This window comes from Scyliorhinus torazame, chromosome 7, assembly GCF_047496885.1.
Source record: "Scyliorhinus torazame isolate Kashiwa2021f chromosome 7, sScyTor2.1, whole genome shotgun sequence".
Lineage (NCBI taxonomy): Eukaryota > Metazoa > Chordata > Chondrichthyes > Carcharhiniformes > Scyliorhinidae > Scyliorhinus > Scyliorhinus torazame.
The window spans coordinates 68,414,330-68,432,089 of NC_092713.1; positions in this window are offsets into that span (position 1 = coordinate 68,414,330).

The following is a 17,760-nucleotide window of genomic DNA, read 5'->3' on the forward strand; positions in this document are numbered from 1 at the left end:
CTCTGTGAATTAATATGATTTATATAAGATCTAATTCCTTGCAAGTGCCATAGACAATTTTACAGGTCAATAATTAGCGCCACTTCTCCTTTAGTGTAAAGCGATTTCAGACTTGCGCCCGCAGGCCGGACTCCCGTAAAGACAAGGGACGGAATTTAGTGGCAGCAACGCCACTATTCCGAGCTAACCGGCCACCCACTGAATTACACCCAGTGCAGGGTGGAAATCCCACCCCCGAGAGCTGCCGGCCAATCAGACCCCAACAGCACCACTGTACAAACAGTGCCACCGGGAGTAGTGGCGGCTGCCGGTATTACATTATGCCCACCCAAAAGATCCTGCGAGGTGGGGTTTTGCTGAGGAGGAAGCGTGGCCAACTGGGTGGTTGGGTGGTGGTCTTTCTGCGAGACTCCCTGCATGATGTTGGGTCCCTTGATCGGGCACAGAGTGCATTTGACTAAGGGACCAACATCCCAGAAATGCCCGGAATCGCCACCCCACAACTTTCCAATCAATCATGCACCTCCCCCACCTCTGAACCTGCCTCAGGCAGGGGCATTAAATTCTAGCCAAGAGGTGTGAGTTCACACAGGAAGTATTCTCAACCTGCTGTATTATAGCTACTTTAAAATAGCAAAGCATTTCACAAGAGCACATTTAGACCTTAAAGTGGACATTGAGCCAAAGGCAGAAATATCAAAACAGGTGACCAAAATCTTGGTCAAAGATGTATGTTTGAAGTCGCATCTTAAAGGAAGGGCGATGTGGAGAGTTTGTGAGATTTATGAAATTAATTTCAGAGCTTAGGGCCTAAATAATTGAAAATATAGCCAGCAATGATGGGCTGAATTTTACATGCCCTCAGAGAATGTTTCCCACAGGAGATGGGGGTGACATAAAATGGCTTGGGCATCCATTCCACTACCTTCCCACCCACCCCCAAACTCAGCACCACACTGCAGGGATGGGGGGCATCAAAATTGGTGGGCTAGGAGCCAGTGCAGGGCAGTGCCCACTGACATGATGAATGAACAGGACTGGTCATGAGTTCGATTTGGAGCGACAGAGTTTTGAATCTGCTCAAATGTTTTGGAGGATGGTGGATGAGAACCTAGTTGGAACAGCATTAGAATAGTCAAGTCTGAGGGTAGCAAAAGCATAGATAGGAGTTACAACAGCAGATGGGCTGAGGCAAGAACAAAGATAAGTGATATCACAGAGGTGGCTGAAAGCAATTTTAGTGATGTACAGCATATAGGATGGGAGGCTTAGCCTAGGCAACCATGTCCATTGCCTGAGATGTGGTGACCCCCAGGTTAAATCACCACCAGTCAGCTCTCCCCCTCAAAGGGGAAAGCAGCCTATGGTCATCTGGGATTATGGACACCTTACCTGTACTTATTGAATACCTGTTCAAGGATCAATGCTCAAAAGTGCCATGAATCCGAGGTGAGAATGATATCATTGACAAAAAAGCTATGAAGTTATTGTTCAAAAACCCTACCTATGTTATCAACCCCTTATCTAGATCGTAATTTACATGAAGTATGGGCTGTAGCTGCATTTTAACAGTCACGTGTTTTCTGTTAAAAATATGTTTAATTCAATGCTGTGGTTAATTTCTTCTGTTAAAATGATTAGGTTGCATAATTCCAATACCCTACTGAGTAGCCTTAAATACGAACACTAATCCATTATTAATTTAATGGATATTTACAAAAAGGATCCCTTTCTGGTGTCAGCAACCTCCGGAAACATTTCCATTTCATATTTTGGGTCTCCACAATGCTCCTGAAAAATGACAAAAGGCACCTCATCTTACTGAGTAAAAAGATTTACAATTACTTTGATAAAATGCCAAAGGAAGAAATTATTTACTTTTCATTTTCTGGTCACCTTTGATACATTAATGATAACTTTAACCTGAGAAAGAGAGAGAGAACATTCCACAAAATAGTAGGACATCTATCTAGATTACCACTATCACCTTTCATAGTCACTGAAAAACGACATACATTGTCAAAGCTTTTCATCTCGCACTCATCAGGACAATTTGCAAGAATACCAAATTCTTACAACAATTTATACTGCTTTAGAGTGCTGATTGGTTGGCAAATGGATTCGGATTGGGGAATTGCCACGGAGAATGCACCAGTTATCTGATGATTGACAGTTAACTTGCAGGCGTTGTTTAAATTCAAATGAGGCAGGTTGACTCTGATCGACCAAGGCATTTCCCTGAGAAATGAACCAGAGCATAACTGTCGCCTATTTTGATTAGCTGAAAAAGGAGCAATGTATGTACATATTCTTTCTGTCTGCAAAGGATAGGGCACTGTGGATTAATATATGTAGCTTTTAACATGCATAAGTGAACCACACCGCAAAGCCGACTGGTAATCTTAAATTGACAGTGCAATTCTTATCACACTAGGAATTGTTTAGTAACTGTTGTCCAATCACATCTAAAGTTGGACACTTATTTTTAAGTTTTACAAGCACAGGCTAGGTGAGTACGGTCACTACCTTGCCTGCTGCAAACAACTAAAGGACCGTGCTTGTTCTGATGAATGCAAGATGAAAAGCTTTGACAACATGTGTCTTTTTCAGCAATACTCAAGTTCTGTTCTACCGAGCGACTATTTGTACACTGCTAAGTATCAGAAGAATGACACTCTGTTTTTAGTCTCTCCCTCTGTCTCCTGATCCACATCTCTTTTGTTCTTTACTACATTGGTGGTATTCTTCAGTGGTGCTGTTAAATGCTGTTAATTTATAGATACTTTTCATACATTTCATTGTTATTTTTAAAATTAAATATAACTCCCTTAAAATGAAAATTATTATTGTTGCTTGTTAATTCATAGTTAATCCAGACATGTAATTTGGGGGAAAAATAGATCTGGTAGCTCTGAAGTTTCGTTCTCAATATGGTTTTGCAATTATCATATTTCTCAATATGATATTGCTGTGTAGAAAAGTATTGATTGTGGCCATAGAGGTTTTAGTGTTGTTAATTGTGGATGTCATCTTGCAAGATGCATTTTAACTTTACCAATACAATACTGACCCCCAGTGAGCTGTTGCGAAAAGGATTGATGTCATCCACAAGATGGCACTCTTGAGCATTCAAGACAATATTTCACTTCTGAAGAATGAAGACACATAGGCCTGGATTTTGCAGTTGAAGGGAAAGCGACTGCACCCACCACCAACCTTGAAGAAAAATAAAAAAATATGATTAGGAGTAGGCCATTTGCCTCATTGTGCCTGCTCCACCAATAAAAAAGATCATGGCTGATCTGATCTGACCCCAATCCACTTTCCTTCCTGCACCCGAATAGGTGCCGCCCAATAGATGCACCCTTAAACTCCCTTGGACTCCTTTGTAGATTAAAAAAACCTGTTAACTCACCCTCCCCCACTAGCTTCCCAAACATCTTTGCCATATAATCCGTGACAATCGCACCTTCTATGCCCTCCAGCAGCCCGACACTCCTCAAATTTTAAGACTTCCCTACTTTTAAACTACATCCCCCTTGCAATAAAGGCCAACATTCCTTTTGCCTGCCTAATTACACTTTGTACCTACATGCTAACTTAATCTGCATCATTTATGAGGACAGACAGATCTCTATGTACCACCGCATTCTGCAGTCTCTGTCTATTTAATTAATATTCTGCTTTTCCATTCTAACTACCAAAATGGACAACCTCACATTTTGCATTATACTCCATCTGTCAAATTATTGCCCACTCACTTAATGTATTTATATTGCTTTACAAGCTGTTTGTGTCTTCCTCGTGGCTTGCTTTCCCACCTATTTTTGTATCATCCGCATATTTGGCTGCCAAACAACCTATCCCTTCGAAAGAGAAATTGCTGGAAAATCTCAGCAGGTGTGGCAGCATCTGTAGGGAGAGAAAAGAGCTAACGTTTTGAGTCCAATGACTTCTTGACAAAGAGTCATTGGACTCGCAACGTTAGCTCTTTTCTCTCCCTGCAGATGCTGCCAGACCTGCTGAGATTTTCCAGTATTTTCTCTTTCGTTTCAGATTCCAGCATCCGCAGCAATTTGCTTTTAACCTATCCCTTCATCCAAATTGTAAATATTTAAGGCGCTAAGACTGATCCCATGTGGCACTCTACCAGTTACAGTTTTCCATCGAAAATGACCCATTAATCCCAACTGTCTGTTTCCTGTTAGTTAGTCAATCTTCTACCGATGTCAATATATTACCACCAAAACCAAGATCCCTTATCTTGTGCAGAAACCTTGGGTCGGATTCTCTCAGCCCACGCCGGGCCGGAGAATCGCCAGGCCGGGCGAGAATCGCGCGATGCCCCCCCGATGCCTGTCCGCCGATTCTCCGGTGAGTGGAGAATCGGCGCCAATCCTGGTCGGCGCCGGTCGGGCCGCTCTACGCGTCCCCCCCTGGTGATTCTCCGCCCGGGATGGGCCGAGTGGCCGCAAAAAAATCCGAGTCCTGCCGGCGCCGTCCACATGTGGCCTTACCCAGCGGGACCTCGGCATGCATCCTTTCGGGGCGGCCGGATTGGGGGGTGGGTGGGTCCGATCCCGGGAGGGGGGCCGACCCCGGGAGGGGGCTCCACTGTGGCCTGGCCCGCGATCGGGGCCTACCAATCGGCGGGCTGGCCTCTCGGGCTGGGGACCTTTTTTGCTCCGTGCCAGCCCTTGTAGCCCTACGCCATGTTGTGTCGGGGCAGGCGCGTAGAAGGAAGCCACCGCGCATGCGTGCAATCACGCCGGTCGCAGACCCGCGGCGCCCATTTGAGGCCGGTATCGGCAGCTGGAGCGGCGTGGGTCGCTCCAGTGCCGTGCTGGCCTCCTGTAGGGCTCTGAATAGCTGCTCCTGGGGGCCTGTTGATGCCGTTGTAAAACGCGACGGCGTTTACGACACCATCAACACTTTGCCTCAGGATCGGAGAATCCCGCCCCTTATATGTGGCACCTTATCAAATGCCTTTTGGAAATCCAAATACATCTCCTGGTTTCTCCCGATCTACCCGTTTGTTTTGTCCTCAAAGAACTCTAATAAGACACTTCCAGGTGCGGCTATGCAGAGCTAGGTCGCATATTCGGTAGCTCCCGCTTGGAACGGACTTTTGGGCTCTTTTACAGGGCCCCCACGGCATTTGTTTGACATTTCCCGGTGTGGGAAGAAGACTGCAGCATTCCCCTGACAGTGTCACCCAGGAATGTTATGTCTTTTGGCTACCAGACCCGGCAGAAACAGTAAAAGATTTGGCTGCAACAGGATAAACAGGGCCTCTTCCAGCATGCAGGCGGGGGAAGGGCAAGCTTAAAGCTGCAAACTGACCTGAGGGCCTTTATCAAAAGTGAATTCTAACAGCAGAGGGAACAACTGTGAAAAGATCTCACCAAGGCCACTGAAGAAGTGGGGACGAGGCTCCCAGTGGCGGCCATGGAGGAGTAGGTCGCGCATTCGGCAGCTCCCGTCTGGAACGGACTCTTAGACCTTTTTCAGGAGTTTCCACAGACATTTTGGGGAAGATTGGTGAAGCGAACACTGCCAAAAGGATTCCCTCTCAAGACTTTTGGGCTCTTTTCAGGGCCCCCAAGGGCACTTTTTCGACGTTTCCCGGTGTGGGAAGGAGTTAATAATAGCTCCCCTAGGAGCGGGGTGACAAAAAAGGTGGTGGTGGACCAGAAGAAGGGAGGGAAGAAGGACAAAATGGCGGCGGGCGGAGACCAGGCAGCGTGGAGACAGTGGGCGGAGGAGCAACAGGAGGGTATCCAGCGCTGCCTCAGAGAGATTAAAACGGACCTGCTAGAGCCGATGAAGGCTTCTATTGATAAGCTGCTGGAGACACAGATGGCCCAGGGGACGGCGATCCGAGAGGCTCGACAAAAGATCTCTGACAATGAGGACGAGATCTTAGGCCTGGCGGTAAAGGTGGAGGTGCACGAGGCGCTCCACAAGAAATGGCAGGAGCGGTTCGAGGAGATGGAGAATCGGTCGAGGCGGAAGAATCTGCGGATTCTGGGCCTCCCGGAGGAGCTGGAGGGGCCGGACATGGGGGCCTATGTGGTTACCATGCTGAACTCGCTGATGGGAGCGGGGTCCTTCCAGCGGCCCCTGGAGCTGGAAGGGGCCCATAGAGTGTTGGCGAGGAGGCCCAAGACTAACGAGCCTCCGCGGGCGGTGCTGGTGCGGTTCCATCGGTTCGTCGATCGGGAGTGTGTGCTCAGGTGGGCCAAAAAGGAGAGGAGCAGCAGGTGGGAGAACGCGGAGGTTCGGATATATCAGGACTGGAGTGCGGAGGTGGCGAAGAGGAGGGCCGGGTACATCGAGCGAAGGCGGTGCTGCACAGGAAGGGGGTGAAGTTTGGCATGTTGCAGCCGGCGCGACTGTGGGTTACCTACAAGGACCGGCACCATTATTTTGAGTCTCCGGAGGAGGCGTGGGCCTTTGTTCAGGCCGAGAAGCTGGACACAGACTGAGGATCGGGATGGGTGATTGGGGACTGCGATGGATATGTTATGCCTATTTGTGGTTCGGGGGGGGGGGCCTTTGCATTGTTTTGGGTTTCTTTTTCTCTGTGTTTTCCTCTTTCGGGTTGGGGAGCGTGGATGGGGCGGGTTGGGCACTGTTTTGGTTGGTGGCGGGGCCTGGTAGGTGGAGAGCGGGATGTTTTCCCGCGGCGAAGACTGGGGGGGGCGGGACCGGGGTGGGGAAGGGAGGATTGTTTCCCGCGCTTAGAACGGAGGGGGAGAACCTGTGAATGGGGAGCGGGAGAGGAGGGTGTGCCACACAATGGGAAGAGTCGAAGGGGAGGCGGGAGTGGCCGGGGTCAGCAGGAGTCAGCTGACTTGCGGAAGTGCAATGGGGAGAGTAAACTAGTTAGGATGGGTCCTAGTCGGCGGGGGAGGGGGGCGGGTAGCCCCCTGATCCGGCTGATAACCTGGAATGTAAGGGGACTGAATGGGCCGGTTAAGCGGGCCCGCGTGTTCGCGCACCTGAAGGGGCTCAAGGCAGATGTGGTTATGCTCCAGGAGACACACCTGAAGGTGGCAGACCAGGTAAGACTCAGGAAAGGGTGGGTAGGTCAGGTGTTTCACTCGGGGCTAGATGCCAAAAATCGAGGGGTGGCGATCTTGGTGGGAAAGAAGGTGTTATTCGAGGCGTCGAGCATTGTGGCAGATAATGGCGGTAGGTACATAATGGTAAGTGGTAAGTTGCAGGGAGAGAGGGTGGTACTGGTCAATGTGTATGCTCCGAACTGGGACGATGCGGGTTTTATGCGGCATATGTTGGGTCGGATCCCAGACTTGGAAGTGGGGGGCCTGATAATGGGGGGTGACTTTAACACGGTGTTGGATCCTGCACTGGATCACTCCAGGTCTAGGACGGGTAGGAAGCCGGCGGCGGCTAGAGTGTTGAGGGGATTTATGGACCAAATGGGAGGGGTGAACCCTTGGAGATTTGCAAGGCCGGGGGCTAGGGAATTTTCATTCTTCTCATATGTCCATAAGGCTTATTCTCGAATCGACTTTTTCATTTTGAGTAGGGCGCTGATAGCGAGAGTAGAGGATACCGAGTATTCAGCAATAGCCATTTCGGACCACGCCCCGCATTGTGTGGACTTGGAGATGGGGGAGGAGAGGGACCAGCACCCGCTGTGGCGCTTGGAGGTGGGGCTGTTGGCGGACGAGGAGGTGAGCGAGCGGGTCCGAGGAAGTATAGAGAGGTACTTGGATACCAACAACAACGGGGAGGTCCGAGTGGGGATGGTATGGGAGGCACTGAAGGTGGTGGTGAGGGGAGTGCTGATCTCCATCAGGGCCCACAAGGAGCGGAGGGAGCAGGGGGGAGAGGGAGAGGCTGGTGGGGGAGATGGTGAGGGTAGACAGGAGGTATGCGGAAGAACCTGAGGAAGGATTGTTGAGAAAGAGGCGCAGCCTCCAGGCCGAATTCGACCTGGTGACCACCAGGAAGGCGGAGGTGCAGTGGAGGAAGGCCCAGGGGGCGGTCTACGAGTATGGGGAAAAGGCAAGCCGGATGCTGGCGCATCAGCTTCGGAAGCGGGACGCAGCTAGGGAGATCGGGGGAGTTAAGGACAGGGGAGGGAGCGTGGTGTGGAGTGGGGTTGGCATCAATGGGGTCTTCAGGGACTTCTACGAGGAATTGTAACGATCCGAGCCCCCACGGGAGGAGGGAGGGATGGGTCGTTTCCTGGACCAATTGAGGTTTCCAAAGGTGGAAGAGGGACTGGTGGCGGGACTGGGGGCCCCGATTGGGCTGGAGGAGCTGATCAAAGGGATAGGAAGCATGCAGGCGGGGAAGGCACCGGGGCTGGACAGTTTCCCGGTCGAGTCCTATAAAAAATATATGGACCTGTTGGGCCCGCTGTTAGTTAGGACCTTCAATGAGGCAAGGGAGGGGGTGGGCTTTACCCCCGACGATGTCCCGGGCACTTATCTCCTTGATCCTGAAGCGGGACAAGGATCCCCTGCAATGTGGGTCTTACAGACCGATTTCCTTGCTAAATGTAGATGCCAAGGTGCTGACGAAGGTCTTAGCCACGAGGATTGAGGATTGTGTGCCACAGATCATCCATGAAGACCAGACGGGGTTTGTGAAGGGGAGACAGTTGAACGCGAATGTGCGGAGGCTTTTGAACGTTATCATGATGCCGGCGAGGGAGGGGGAGGCGGAGATAGTGGTGGCGATGGACGCTGAGAAAGCCTTCGATAGGGTAGAGTGGGGGTACCTGTGGGAGGTGCTGAAGAGGTTCGGGTTTGGGGAGGGGTTTGTCAGGTGGGTTAGGCTGTTGTATGAGGTCCCGATGGCGAGTGTGGCCACAAATAGGAGGAGGTCCGAGTACGTTCGGTTGCACCGAGGGACGAGTCAGGGGTGTCCCCTGTCCCCCCTGCTCTTCGCACTGGCGATTGAACCCCTGGCTATGGCACTGAGAGAGTCGAGGAACTGGAGGGGGTTGGTGCGGGGTGGGGAGGAGCACAGGGTGTCGCTTTATGCGGACGACCTGCTGCTGTATGTGGCGGACCCGGTGGGAGGAATGCCAGAGGTAATGAGGATGAGGGAATTCGGGGACTTTTCGGGGTACAAGCTCAATATGGGGAAGAGCGAGCTGTTCGTAGTTCAGCTAGGGGACCAGGAGAGGGGGATTGGCGAGCTCCCACTAAAAAGGGCGGAGAGGAGTTTCAGATATTTGGGGGTCCAGGTGGCCAGGAGCTGGGGGGCCCTGCATAGGCTTAACTTTACAAGGCTGGTGGAGCAAATGGAGGAGGAGTTCAAGAGGTGGGACGCGTTGCCGCTGTCCCTGGCGGGTAGGGTGCAGTCAATCAAAATGACGGTGCTCCCAAGGTTTTTGTTCCTGTTCCAGTGCCTCCCCATGTTTATCCCGAAGGCTTTTTTCAGGCGGGTTAACAGGAGTATAATGGGGTTTGTGTGGGCGCGAGGGACTCCGAGGGTGAGAAGGGTGTTCCTGGAGCGGAGTAGAGATAGGGGGGCTGGCGCTGCCCAACCTCTGTGGGTACTACTGGGCCGCTAATGCGACAATGGTGCACAAGTGGGTGATGGAGGGGCATGGAAGAGGCTGGAGACGGCGTCCTGTGTGGGTACGAGTCTGGGGGCGCTGGCAACGGCGCCGCTCCCTCCAAGGAGGTATACCACAAGCCCAGTGGTGGTGGCAGCCCTCAAAATTTGGAGGCAGTGGAGGCGGCATAGGGGGGAAGTTAGGGCCTCGGCGTGGACCCCATTACGGGGGAACCACCGGATCGCCCCAGGAAGAACAGGTGGCGGGTTTTCGGGGTGGCACAGGGCAGGCATACGAAAGTTGGGGGACCTGTTTGTGGACGGGATGTTCGCGAGCTTGGGTGAGCTGGAAGAGAAGTACGGGCTCCCCTGGGGAACACCTTCAGGTACTTACAGGTAAGGGCGTTTGCCAGACGGCAGGTAATGGAATTCCCACGGCTACTGCCACACACAGTACAGGACAGGGTGCTCTCGGGGGGGTGGGTGGGAGTGGGGAAGATCTCGGAAACTTACCAGGTGATGCAGGAGGAGGAGGCCTCGGTGGTGGAGTTGAAAGGTAAGTGGGAGGAGGAGTTGGGAGAGGAGATCGAAGAGGGGACGTGGGCAGATGCCCTAGGGAGGGTGAACTCGTCCTCTTCATGCGCGAGGCTCAGCCTCATACAGTTTAAGGTGCTGCACAGGGCACACATGACCGGGACAAGGATGAGCAGGTTCTTTGGGGGTGAGGACAGGTGTGTTAGGTGCTCAGGGAGCCCAGCAAATCACACCCATATGTTCTGGGCATGCCCAGCACTGGAGGAATTTTGGAAGGGCGTAGCGAGGACGGTGTCGAGGGTGGTAGGATCCAGGGTCAAACCGGGCTGGGGGTTCGCAATATTTGGGGTGGCAGAGGAGCCGGGAGTGCAGGAGGCGAAAGAGGCTGGAATTCTGCCCTTTGCGTCCCTGGTAGCCCGGCGAAGGATTCTCCTTCAGTGGAAAGATACAAGGCCCCCACGCGTGGAATCCTGGATCAGCGATATAAAGCAGGGTTCATTAAATTGGAGAGGGTGAAATTCGCCTTGAGAGGGTCGGTACAAGGATTCTTTAGGCGGTGGCAACCATTCTTAGACTTCCTGGCAGAACGATAGACATTGGTCAATGGCAGCAGCAGCTCGGGGGTGGGGGGAGGGGGTTACTTTATTTTTGTTTATGTTATTTACACTGGAAGGGTCTGAGGGGGTGTATACACCTGTTGTCTTAAGTCGGGGTGTTAATGTTAATTTATTATTTAGGTACGGGGGGAGGGGTTTGGGGGGGTTGCTTTTTTAGATTGTGTTTTGTACTTAACCCTGTTGGGTTCTTTTTTCTTTCTCATTTTGTTATTGATATTTTATGAAAACCTTTAATAAAAATTATTTTTTTTAAAAGAACTCTAATAAATTTATCTAACATGGCTTCCATTTTATAAAACCATGTTGATTCTGCTTGAGTATATTATGATTTTAAAAATTCCCTGCTACGACTGCCTTAATAATGGATTCATGCATTCTAAAGTTTTCCCAATATTCTGATCTACCACTAATCTTCACAGCATTGTACACCTCTTCTTTCAGTTGATATTATCCTTAACTTCCTTAGTTAGCCACGGATGGTGCATCCTTGTTGAACAGCTTTTCTTTCTCTATAGAATATATCTTTGTTAAGAGTTATGAAATATCCCCTTAAATGTTTGCCATTGCTTATCCACCATCTTACCTTTTTCTCAGTCTACTTTAAACAACTCTGACTACATTTTTAAAAATAAATGTAGAGTGCCCAATTAGTACCCAATTTCGCGTGGCCAATCCACCCAACTTGCACATCTTTGGGTTGTGGGGGTGAAACTCACGCAGACACGGGGAGAATGTGCAAACTCTACACAGACTGTGACCGGGGGCCTAGATTGTACCCGGGTCTTCAGCGGAGAAGGCAGCAGTGCTAACCACTGTGCCACCGTGCCGCCCAACCAACTCTAACTTCAGACCTATGAAATTGCAGTTATTTAAATTTAAAACTTTGATTTCGGACCCAGGTTTTTCGGCCTCAAACTGAATATGAAATTCCTTTATGTTATGATTACTCTTCCCAAAAAGATCCTTTACTGTGAAACCATTCATTAATCCAGTCTCATTATACATTACCAGCCTGTTCCCTGGTTGGTTCCACAATGCATTTTTCTAAGAAACCGTTCTGTATACATTCTTTGTCTTCAAGCTTGTTTTGCCAATTTGATTTATCCAATCTATATGAAGATTAAAATTGCCACAATTATTGGAGCGCCTATCTTAGAAGTGACCATTATATCTTGATTTGTACTCTATTCCACTGTGTAGCTATTGTTATGGGGCCCAAAAACTACTCACACCAGCGACTTCAGTCCATACTATTTTTTGACTCCACGCAAACTGATTCTATACCTTGATTTTCTGAACCAAGATGATTTATCATTACAGTACTGGTCTCTGCCTTTGTTAAGACCATAAGACATAGGAGCAGAATTAGGCCACTCAACCCATCGAGTCTGCTCCGCCATTCAATTATGGCTGATATTTTTCTCATCCCCATTCCTCTGCCTTCTCCCCATAACCCCTGATCCCCTTATGAATCAAGAACCGATCTATCTCTGTCTTAAAGACACTCGGTGATTTGGCCTCCACAGCCTTCTGCAGCAAAGAGTTCCACAGATTCACTACCCTCTGGCCGAAGAAATTCCTCCTCATCTCTGTTTTAAAGGATCGTCCCTTTAGTCTGAGATTGTGTCCTCTGCTTCTAGTTTTTCCTACAAATGGAAACATCCTCTCCACATCCACTCTATTCAGGCCTCGCAGTATCCTGTAAGTTTCAATAAGATCCCCCCTCATCCTTCTAAACGCCAACGAGTACAGACCCAGAGACTTCAACCGTTCCTCATACGACAAGCTCTTCATTCCAGGGGTCATTCTTGTGAACCTCCTCTGGACCCTTTCTAAGTCCAGCACATCCTTCCTTCGATACGGGGCACAAAACTGCTCACAATACTCCAAATGGGGTCTGACCAGAGCTTTATACAGCCTCAGAAGTACATTCCTGGTCTTGTATTCTAGCCCTCTCGACATGAACATTAACATAGCTACTCCATCTCCTTTTCCTTTCTTCTTATCCTTTCAAAATGTCCAAGGCCCCTGAATATTCAATTCCTAGTCTTGGTCACCTTGCAACAATGGTTCTGCAATGGTAACCATATTTATTTTTATTTGTGCTATTAATTCATCTCTCCTTATGAAAGCTGCATACATTCAAATAAAGAGCATCATTTCTCTATTTTTAGCATTTTTCCATACTCTGATCTTAATTGCATTCATATGTTTGTAAACTCTGCCCCTTCCTGTCACACTCACATTTTTCATTGCCCATAACTTTATAAGTTTCACCTTATCTGAACTCTTCCTCACACTGTTTAGTTTAAAGTCTGCTCTGCAGCCCTAGCTATTCAATTTACAAGGACACTGGTCCCAACATTGCTTGAGTGAAACTCCCTCTTTCATCTAGTGCTTGTATCAGTTCCCCATGAATGGAAACCCATTTCTCCCACATCAATCTTTGAGCCACACGCTCAGCTCTCTGATCTTATATACCCAATGCTAATTTGCTCATGACACAGGTAGTAATCTAAAAATTATCTTTGTAGTTCGGCCTCTTAATTTAGCCCTGAGTTGCACATACTCCCTTAACAGAACTTTTTCCTAGTCCTACATTTGTTGTAGCTACCTAAATGAGTCACTAGGCAAGAGAGGAAATTGCTGAGGCCTTGACAGAAATCTTTGGATCCTCACTGTCTTCAGGTGATGTCCCAGAGGACTGGAGAATAGCCAATGTTGTTCCTTTATTTAAGAAGGGTAGCAAGGATAATCCAGGGAACTACAGGCCGGTGAGCCATACGTCAGTGGTAGGGAAATAACTGGAGAGAATTCTTCGAGACAGGATCTACTCCCATTTGGAAGCAAGAGGCAGCACGGTTTTGTGAAGGGGAGGTAGTGTCTCACTAACTTGATAGCGTTTTTCGAGGAGGTCACAAATGAATGAATGTAAATCGCTTATTGTCACAAGTAGGCTTCAAATTAAGTTACTGTGAAAAGCCCCTAGTCGCCACATTCCGTCGCCTGTTTGGGGAGGCTGGTACGGGAATTGAACCATGCTGCTGGCCTGCCATGGTCTGCTTTCAAAGCCAGCGATTTAGCCCTGTGCTAAACCAGCCCCTATGATGATTGATGCAGGTAGGGCAGTGGATGTTGTCTCTATGGACTTTAGTAAGGCCTTTGACAAGGTCCCTCATGGCAGACTGGTACAAAAGGTGAAGTCACACGGGATCAGAGGCACGCTGGCAAGATGGATACAGAACTGGCTAGGTCATAGATTGCAGAGAGTAGCAATGGAAGGGTGCTTTTCTGATTGGAGGGCTGTGATTAGTGGTGTTCCGCAGGGTTCAGTGCTGGGATCTTTGCTGTTCGTAGTATATATAATGAGTTTGGAGGAAAATGTAACTGGTCTGATTAGTAAGTTTGCGGACGACACAAAGGTTGGTAGAATTGCGGATAGGATGAGGACTGTCTGAGGATACAGCAGGATTTAGATTGTTTGGAGACTTGGGCAGAGAGATAGCAGACTGAGTTTAATCCAGACAAAATGTGAGGTAATGCATTTTGGAAGGTCTAATACAGGTAGGGAATATACAGTGAATGGTAGAACCCTCAAGGTTATTGACAGTCAGAGAGGTCTAGGTGTACAGGTCCACAAGTCACTGAAAGGGGCAACAGAGGTGGAGAAGAAAGTCAAGAAGGCATACAGCATGCTTGCCTTCATTGGCCAGGGCATTGAGTATAAAAATTGGCAAGTCATAGTGCAGCTGTATAGAACCTTAGTTAGGTCACACTTGGAGTATAGTGTTCAATTCTGGTCGCCACACTACCAGAAGGATGTGGAGGCTTTAGAGAAGGGGCAGAAGAGATTTACCAGGATGTTGCCTAGTATGGAGGGCATGAGCTATGAGGAGAAGTTGAATAAACTTGGCTTGTTCTCACTGGAATGAAGCAGGTTGAAGGGCGACCTGATAGAGGTCTACAAAATTATGAGGGGCATGGACAGAGTGGATAGTCAGAGAATCTTTCCCAGGGTAGAGGGGTCAATTACTAGCGGGCATAGGTTTAAGGTGCGAGGGGCAATGTTTAGAGGAGATGTACGAGGCAAGTTGTTTACACAGAGGGTAGTGGGTGCCTGGAACTCGCTGCCGGAGGAGTTGGTAGAAGCAGGGATGTGTAGCAGCCAGCTGTTTTCTACAGGTAAAAGATTAAATACCATTTTAAAACTCATTCATAACCTCAGGTCATTTCAAAACATAGCTTCAACAGAACACAGAAGCAGCTAAATTAAAACAGCATTCTTATTCAGCTAACAAATACATTTGCAAGATAAAGTCACCAAGGACAGGGCAGGCTCCATGGCAACGCCACAGGAACCTAAAGGCGCTATTGTACTCAGCAACAAACCAATTCAGGTCACTTGCGATAACAGCATTCCATAACTCGTACAGGAATTCATTTTAGGTTCATGTTGCATATTAAAGATGGATAGCTTACCATCAAATCAATGTATTTGAATCTAACCCAAACCAATTAGGATTATATTGGGGTGTAATTAGATGGCTAAAGACAGATATGATACAGTATAACTGTGAAGTTTCGTTCGGCCATTTTTAGCTGGATCATTTTCTCATTCTCTCTCTCTCTCTCTTTCCGGAAATACTTTGACTTAACTATTCGCTATCTTTCATATTTCACTTTCTGGCTTGACTTTTGAAGTTATTGCGAGCTGTTTGCCTAAGCAAGAAAATCATTTCTGTGATTCTTTGAAAGTTTCAATTGTCTACAAATTGCCTTTTAAATGACTCTCAATTGTAAGCAATAGAAGACAAATAAAACAATTTTTATTTGCACCTGAGAAGTTTTAACTTAAATTTCTACTGAGATTTAATGATTCGCAAAGTGCAGCTGAATCCGGATGGTAGATCTAACACCTGGCGTAGTGGTGGTCCGTTCTGGAGCATACTCATGTGTAAAAGGAAGGTACAAGATTCACATCCAAAAATTTATTAACTTTTGGAAATCTGCAGGCTATCCACTAAACACCCTTTCAGGATGGCACCAACCTAAATATAACCCTAACCAAAAACCTCATCATCTTAACCTCCCAACTAATATTAAACAAAAAGGATCAATTTGTCTTATCAGTAAGAACCCTAAAGGGATACAAATGGGTAATAGTGTTTGTACTAATTATGTAGATGTTAACACAGCTTATAAATGTACGAACGATTACTTACAAAGAGTTAAACGGCCCTCAAGAATAACAGGCATACCTAACCTCAAAAATAATAAAACATTCTCAGACCAATGGTTCTTAGAAGATATTTACTTATATTCTGCTTATAATGAAACTTATTTTATTTGTGATGATAAAGCATATCCCTGGCTCCCAAGATCCTGGTCAGGATCTTGCTATTTAGGATACATTGCTCCTGCCATTCGTCATTTGCCTAATCTCCCTTATGTTTCAGAACCGGCTGCTCGAAGAAATAAACGTTCCATTACCTTAAGAGATGCAATTTATGCTAGAATCATTCCTTTCTATTGGGAAATAAGGATGGAGAATGAATTGAATAAAATAACAACCATCATACAAAACGAAGCTGATTACACAGCCACTGCCCTAGATACAATTTCTAACGAAATGCGAGCCATGGCATTACAAAATCGAATGGCACTTGACTGTGTGCTAGCCGAAAAAGGTGGCACCTGCGCCCTGATTGGTGCAGAGTGTTGCACTCTCATTCCAGGTAACTCAAAAGAAGTTAAAGATTTGGCATTACATATCCAAAAATAAATCAAGAAACTTGATCCACCCCAAGTTATCTCTCTGGGATTTTAAAAAAAATGTTCAAGTATTTTTATTAAGGGTTTGCAGAATTTTTCATAATAAAACAGTAGTAACAATAATAACAAGACAAACTAGAGTGAACATTAACATGGTGCAAAAAGAGAATATACAATAACAATTAAATAGACACTGCCCCACGCGACTCAGTCTTCCCACACCTTCCCAATGAAGCACTCACCCCCCCCACCCCCCCACCCCACCCCCCCACCCCCACCCCCCACCACCCCACCCCCACCCCCCACCCACCACCCCCCCACCCCCACGGATTGCTGCTGTTGCTGACATCTTAATTTTCCCCGAGAAAGTTGATGAACGGCTGCCATCTCCGAGAGAACCCTAGTGTAGACCCTCTTAAGGCAAACTTTATTTTCTCGAGGCTGAGAAACCCAGCCATGTCGTTAACCCAGGTCTCTACACTCGGGGAGCTTCGAGTCCCTCCACATTAATAAAACCCGTCTCCGGGCTACGAGGGAGGCAAAGGCCAAGACGTCGGCCTCTTTCGCCCCCTGAACTCCCAGGTCTTCTGACACTCCAAAGATCGTTATCTCTGGACTCGGCACCACCCGTGTGTTAAGCACCTTGGACATTGCCCTCGCGAACCCTTGCCAGAACTCTCTAAGCTCTGGGCATGCCCAAAACATGTGGACATGGTTTACAGGGTTGCCCTTGCACCTCATACAGCTGTCTTCTACCCCAATAAACTTGCTCATTCTCGCTGCCGTCATGTGTACTTGGTGGACCACCTTAAATTGAATTAGACTGAGCCTGGCACATGATGAGGAGGAATTAACCCTGCCCAGGACCTCTGCCCACAGACCCGCTTCCAACTCCTCACCTAGCTCCTCCTCCCACTTGCCCTTGAGCTCCTCCACCGGGGTTTCCTCCGCCTCCTATAGTTCCTGGTAGATATCCGACACCTTTCCCTCCCCACCCAGGTGTCGTAGATCACCCTGTCCTGGCGGCAGCGTCGGAAAGGCCACCTGTTTTTTCAGGTAGGCTCGTACTTGCAGATATTTAAAGGCGTTTCCTGGCGGCAGATTAAATTTTTCCTCTAGCGCCTTCAAACTGGGAAAGCTTCCGTCTATGAACAGATCTCCCATCCTTCTGATGCCTGCCCTCTGCCAGCTCAGGAACCCACCATCCATCCTACCCGGGACAAACCTGTGGTTGTTACATATCGGGGTCCAGACCAATGCTCCCTCCAACTTCTTGTACCTCCTCCACTGTCCC